Here is a 5,983-nt window from a genome sequence, read left to right as displayed (position 1 = left end):
AATAAAAGTTGAAACTATGAAAAAAAAAAGAAAGATGAGTACGGTTCCATGTCATATATGAAAGTTCTTAAGAGAGTAAATCCTAAGAGTTTTCACCACAAGAAAAAAATAATTGCTCTATTTCTTTAATTTTGTACCTGTATGAGTTGATGGATGTTCATTAAACTGCCTGTGGTCATCACTTTATGATATATGTAAGTCAAATCATTACGCTGTACATCTGAAACTGATACAGTGTTGTATGTTAATAGCAGCTCAGTAAATCTGGGAGGAAAAAAAGACAGTAAGTTAAGTATTTCTTTAAAGTGTAAATGCCAGTTGGGACAGTTAAATCTGTCCATCTCTAACACTTGGGTCTGTGTTAGAGAGACACCTTTCTGTGACACAGGAAACAGTTACATGGAGAGGCCAGGAGCCTGGGCCCTTACCCTTGGGGCTACTTATCCCAAGTTTCTGCCTGATCCCCAAAACAGGAGGGCCTAGGACCTAAGAAAATCATTCCAAGATGACCCTGTTTCCCAAATTTCTGCAGTAATAACATTTCTTATCCCGTAATAGTATACAAACTGACTCATATTTAAACGGCTCAAGAGGGAGGGGGTATAGGTATACATATAGCTGATTCACTTTGTTGTACAGCAGAAACTAATACAACATTGTAAAGCAATTATAATTCAATAAAGATGTAAAAAAAATTATTAAAAAAAATAAATGGCAGGGCTTCCCTGGTGGCGCAGTGGTTGAGAGTCCGCCTGCCGATGCAGGGGACACGGGTTTGTGCCCCGGTCCGGGAAGATCCCACATGCCGCGGAGCGGCTGGGCATGTGAGCCATGGCCGCTGAACCTGCGCTTCCGGAGCCTGTGCTCCGCAACGGGAGAGGCCACAACAGTGAGAGGCCCGCGTACCGCAAAAAAAAAAAAAAAGAAAGAAACAGAAAAAGAAATGGCATAGAAGCTCCATATAGCACAAGCACTTGGGGGCACCTGGGTTTACCATGGGGACAAAACAGACAGGATTGGTGCCCTCAAGGATCTTGGGCTCTAGTAATTTTAACGCATCTTGCTTTCCATTAGTTTTTCTTGATAGCATTATCAGAAAATGACCATTTTGATGGTATACGACCTTATTGGGAACATCAGCCACATCCTGAAATATACCCACACTAGGTTGTAAACCATGATTTAAAAATAAGTAAAGGTCTTTTTTTCCTGAAGCTAATGTGTCTTAAAGTGAGAACCCAAAAAAAGTTAAATTAGGTATTCACAGATGCTCTCTTGAGAAATTAGGAAGAAGAGCAAAATAAGTTGACAGACATGTTTTGTTACTCCATTTTGAAGATCTAAAAAGCTTCCTCTCTCTTAATTTTCTATTGCCAAACCACAGCATTTTCCTGTTTGGCATGAATGAAGAAAACAGGTCTTTCTCTTTTTTGTTTTTCCCACTGAGAATATGGAATGGGTCACTCAGTTAATGCAGGAAGGATTCGTGAGGACATTTCAAGCACAACTAATTAAAGAAGTGTTTCCTGATATTTGTATATTTGTATTTAACTACATTAGAATGAACTAAATATAAAATGCTACAGACAAGAACAAACAGAATCACTCAGAATAGTGGGGGGAAAAGCAGTTTGAGCAAACGTTAAGAAGGTTTGGATAAAATGGGAGTTAAGTTGTCTTTTCCACAGCACTCTTTTTTAAACTTTGTCAGTTGGTAGAAAACAAAGTCTTTAATATTAAAAACAACTCTATGAGCAAAATATTGACCTGTCACACTCTAGAACTGGGCAAGATCTAAATAGAACTTTCTGCAATGATGGAAATGTTCTATACCTGTGATGTCCCAATAAGGTGGCCAACAGCCACATGTGAAATTCCATAAAAGTAACTAGAATTCAATAGAATTAACAATTCAGTTCCTTAGTTGCAGTGGTCACATTTTAAGTGCCTAAGAGTAACCTGGCTAGTAGCTACCATTATTGGACAGCACAGTTCCAGAATCTAGGAAAGACATTTAGGTATGCACTGAATATACATATTCAAAGCTTGCCAAATAAGGGTGGAAATGGAAAATGTTTCCAAAAAACTTCTGTGGAGCATGAGGAAAAAAGGTCCACTTTGTATCATTTGGAGGATTTTTTTTCCCCTTTCCATCAAGTTTCAGCCAATAATTAAAACAAATTAGCAGAATTTTTGATACCAACGCCTTGAACAAATTTTTGAGTCTTCCCCTGGAGAATTCCCTTGATATGATTTTACACAACCTATCTATAGAAAGTACACTTTCCAAGCACCCAATGTATGTTTTTCATGTGAATTCATTTCTCTGGTCCTTTGAGTATATTTATAATGGAAATTCCCCTTACATAAAGCCTATCTATATCTTAGTAACCACACTTTCCAAGGCTGTTCCATGAAGCAGGTTTCTCTACGTAGTTTTGTCTATTTCTGCAACTCAGCTCACGCAATAAGATTTCTAAACTGGCAAGAAAGATAAAAACAGACAAAGTCCTTTATTGTACAGGTAAGCCTCTGGAATGTCTTTACTTTCCTATGAGAGCTGACACAAAGCAGGAATTCAGATGACTCCAGGTCAAGATTTGAAGACCAACCACAGATTTCTGGCCACTTTTCAGCCCATGGGTACCATAGTCCACATATGTATGATGGAGTTTATTCAAAAATTAATCCATACAATGTATATCAAGTGTAGTATGTGTGGATTTTATGTGACAGAAGAGATATCCTTAACTAGCTTCAGTTTCATGCTCAAGGTCATCACTTCTATAACGTTCTTATAACCTTAGAATTAAAGTGACGCCAGAAGCTATCAAAAGCATCCTTCCGGGCTTCCCTGGTGGCGCAGTGGCTGAGAGTCCGCCTGCCGATGCAGGGGACACGAGTTCGTGACCCGGTCCGGGAAGATCCCACATGCCGCGGAGCGGCTGTGCCCGTGAGCCATGGCCGCTGAGCCTGCGCGTCTGGAGCCTGTGCTCCGCAACGGGAGAGGCCACAACAGTGAGAGGCCCGCGTACCGCAAAAAAAAAAAAAAGCATCCTTCCATATATACCTTCCACAGAAGAAGTTCCTGGAAATGATTTGCTTTACTCTTCTGGGGTCTGCTCCAGTGTGGGCAGGTGGGAAACAGCCTAACAGCTCAATTCCCTTCAAGGGAATCCCTTCAAGAAGGAAGACAGTCTGGGGCCAACCAGGGTTCAGGTCTGCCTTAAGGTAGACTTGAGGAGATCATGTTTGCTGACTTACACAAACTCATCATCATTATCAACACCTGGACCATCTTCGGCCAGAGATTAGACATTGGCCTTGAGTGAACTGTAATTGGATTTAGCCTCTTATGGAACCTGACTGTTGATAAGCATATTAGTAAACACATCACCTTTTTGAAAATTGCTTGATGCATGTTATTACGTACAGGGCACTGTTCATAAATGCATGTTTATGTGACCTCTAATATAATTACCAATGTAAATAACTCCCTAAGCTGGTTGTTTGCTTACTAGACACATGCTTTACCTCCAAGGTACCTGAAGAGCATTTGCTCCATTACCTTCATACTTACTGGGCCAGTTTCAAAACAAGCGCAGACACAAATCCAAACCCTTATTCCTAAGGTTGAACCCAAGCCAGATGGGCCCCATGGGAAGAAATAAGAAAAAATGTAATAAGCCCAGGCCAACACTATGATTAAATGTGTCTCAAGCTCAACATTTTAGCCCAAAAAAAAATGACACAGGGTCATGCTTGAAATATATACGAATTGTAGCAGCATGTAAGTGTGGGAAACAAACAAAAAAAAAAGATGAGGGAGGGCAAAATGTCCACAGAAGAGTTCAAACTTAATACAGGGAGTCTTCCACAGAGAGTTAGCAAGCCCAGGTTTACAGCAGACATTGGTAAACTATGTACAGCCAAATCTGTCCACCTGCTTTTATAAATAAAGTTTTATTAGAACACGGCCACACCAGTTGGTGTACATATTGTCCATGGCTGCTTTCGGGTATAAGGCAGAGTTATGATAGAGGTCATGTGGCCCAAAACCTGAAAATATTTACTGCCTGAACCTGAAGAGAAAAAATTTGCTGACCTGGTGTTTAGAGATTTTTCTGAAAACAGTCATTATTGGAGTTCCCAAAGCAATGATTTTTTCTGGTTAAAAATGAATGGCGGGGGGAGCTTCTCTGGTGGCACAGTGGTTGAGAGTCCGCCTGCCGATGCAGGGGACACGGGTTCGTGCCCTGGTCCGGGAGGATCCCACATGTCGCAGAGCGTCTAGGCCCGTGAGCAATGGCCACTGGGCCTGCGCGTCCGGAGCCCGTGCTCCACAGCAGGAGGGGCCACAACAGTGGGAGGCCCGCGTACCGAAAAAAAAAAAAAAAAAAATTTGGATGGGGGAACATTGAACTGTGTCTGTATGTCCCTTACAGAGTAGCATGTGTGCATCAGTCTAAAAGGCAGCTCTCAGTCTCATCACTTTGTTGCCGTAAGTTCTGAGAACAATTATTTCTTTGTTAACATTTGGTAAACTTATCTTTAGGAACTTCAAAGAAGGTTGGGCACATCTCTGAAGTTGAATTTCAAAATAGGTTGAAATCTAAACTTGGGATTCTCCTGGTGGGTAGCTAGAATAACAATGCATTTGCCTAGAGTCTTTTCAAGGGGATGTTGCTGATTGGTACTTTGTCGTACAGGCCATGGAAGTGAACTTGAAAAACAGGCATAATTGCCTATCCAAGTTTTCACCATAAATAATCATTTTTTAAAAGGTTCCAGTAACTTACCCACTAGGAAAAAAAAAAAAAAAGGAAAGTGGGACAATGATGCAGTGGCTTTGCTCCAAAATCATCATGTGTAATGTCATGCTGCCATCTGCAGTATTTTATTTCAGTATTTTCACCCAAACAGGGGAATTTTAATGAGCTCTATAGACATGTGGTCATTCTATTGAGGGAGAAACATTTTGCCAGCACAACAGTAAGAGAAAGTTTTTGACCAATATTTTCCCTTTAGTCACGGTCCCGATTCCTTCCCACCCACATGCACATTTTTAAGTTTGTTCCGTTTCTTGATGATGCTTTTGCACATGTGGTGATGTTAAATTTGAAAGTGAATCAACATGCTGTACCTAGTAGAGGGGCCCTGAAACTGCTCAGAAATACTGTGATTCGGTGTCGGCTCGCACTCATGCAACTGCTAAGTGGGCAGCAATGGGTGGGATGTGGCCACAGCAGGGGTGAGACCCTAACTCCAGCAAAGCCCAGTTTTAAAAAAAAAAAAACTTTGGTAAATTTGGGGGTTAAGGAATCTACAGGGAGTGCTATCTTCAGGAGCACATATACTAAAATTAGACTGATATGGAGAAGATCAGCACGGCTCCTGAGCAGGGATGAGGCACAAATTCCTGAAGTGTTCCATTATTTATGTATATTCTAAGGGGATGTATTCATTTGCTAGGGCGGCTGTAACAAAGTACCACAGACTGGGCCACTTAAACCACAGAAGATTATTGTTCCACAGTTCTGGAGGCTGGAAGTCCAAGATCAAGATGTCAGCAGGTTTTTTTTTTTTTTTCTGAGGCCTCTCTCCTTGGCTTATAGATGGCCGTCTTCTCCGTGTCTTCACAGGGTCTCCCCTCTGTGTGTCTGTGTCCTAATGTCTTTTTATAAGGACATCAGTCATTAGATTAGGGCCACCTTGATGACCTCATTTAACCTTAAATACCTCTTTAAAGACCTGTCCAAATAGAGTTACATTCTGAGCTACTGGGATTGAGGACTTCAACATGTATATGGAAAGAGGGGATACAATTCATTCCATAACAGGAAATAGGTTAAATAAAGTATTTGCTTCTAATGTTTGGATCTAAAATGAAGAGAATATAATAAGAAACAAGGCATTAGGATGCCCAGAAAGAAAAAAGGAAGGGAGAGAGGGAGGTGAAGGAAGGAAGGAAAGAAGAGAGGGA

At 41.0% G+C, this 5,983-nt stretch overlaps 1 non-coding gene across 1 annotated transcript; it reads left to right on the top strand.

The window, feature by feature from the left end:
• The first annotated feature begins 5,332 nt into the window (after positions 1-5,332).
• Positions 5,333-5,439, top strand: LOC132425214 (U6 spliceosomal RNA). Its single transcript, XR_009519403.1, has one exon. It is a non-coding gene; the product is annotated as a U6 spliceosomal RNA (small nuclear RNA).
• The last annotated feature ends 544 nt before the right edge of the window (positions 5,440-5,983 follow it).

Source organism: Delphinus delphis, chromosome 4 (genome assembly GCF_949987515.2).
Source record: "Delphinus delphis chromosome 4, mDelDel1.2, whole genome shotgun sequence".
NCBI lineage: Eukaryota > Metazoa > Chordata > Mammalia > Artiodactyla > Delphinidae > Delphinus > Delphinus delphis.
This window is presented reverse-complemented; position numbering and strand designations above follow the sequence as displayed.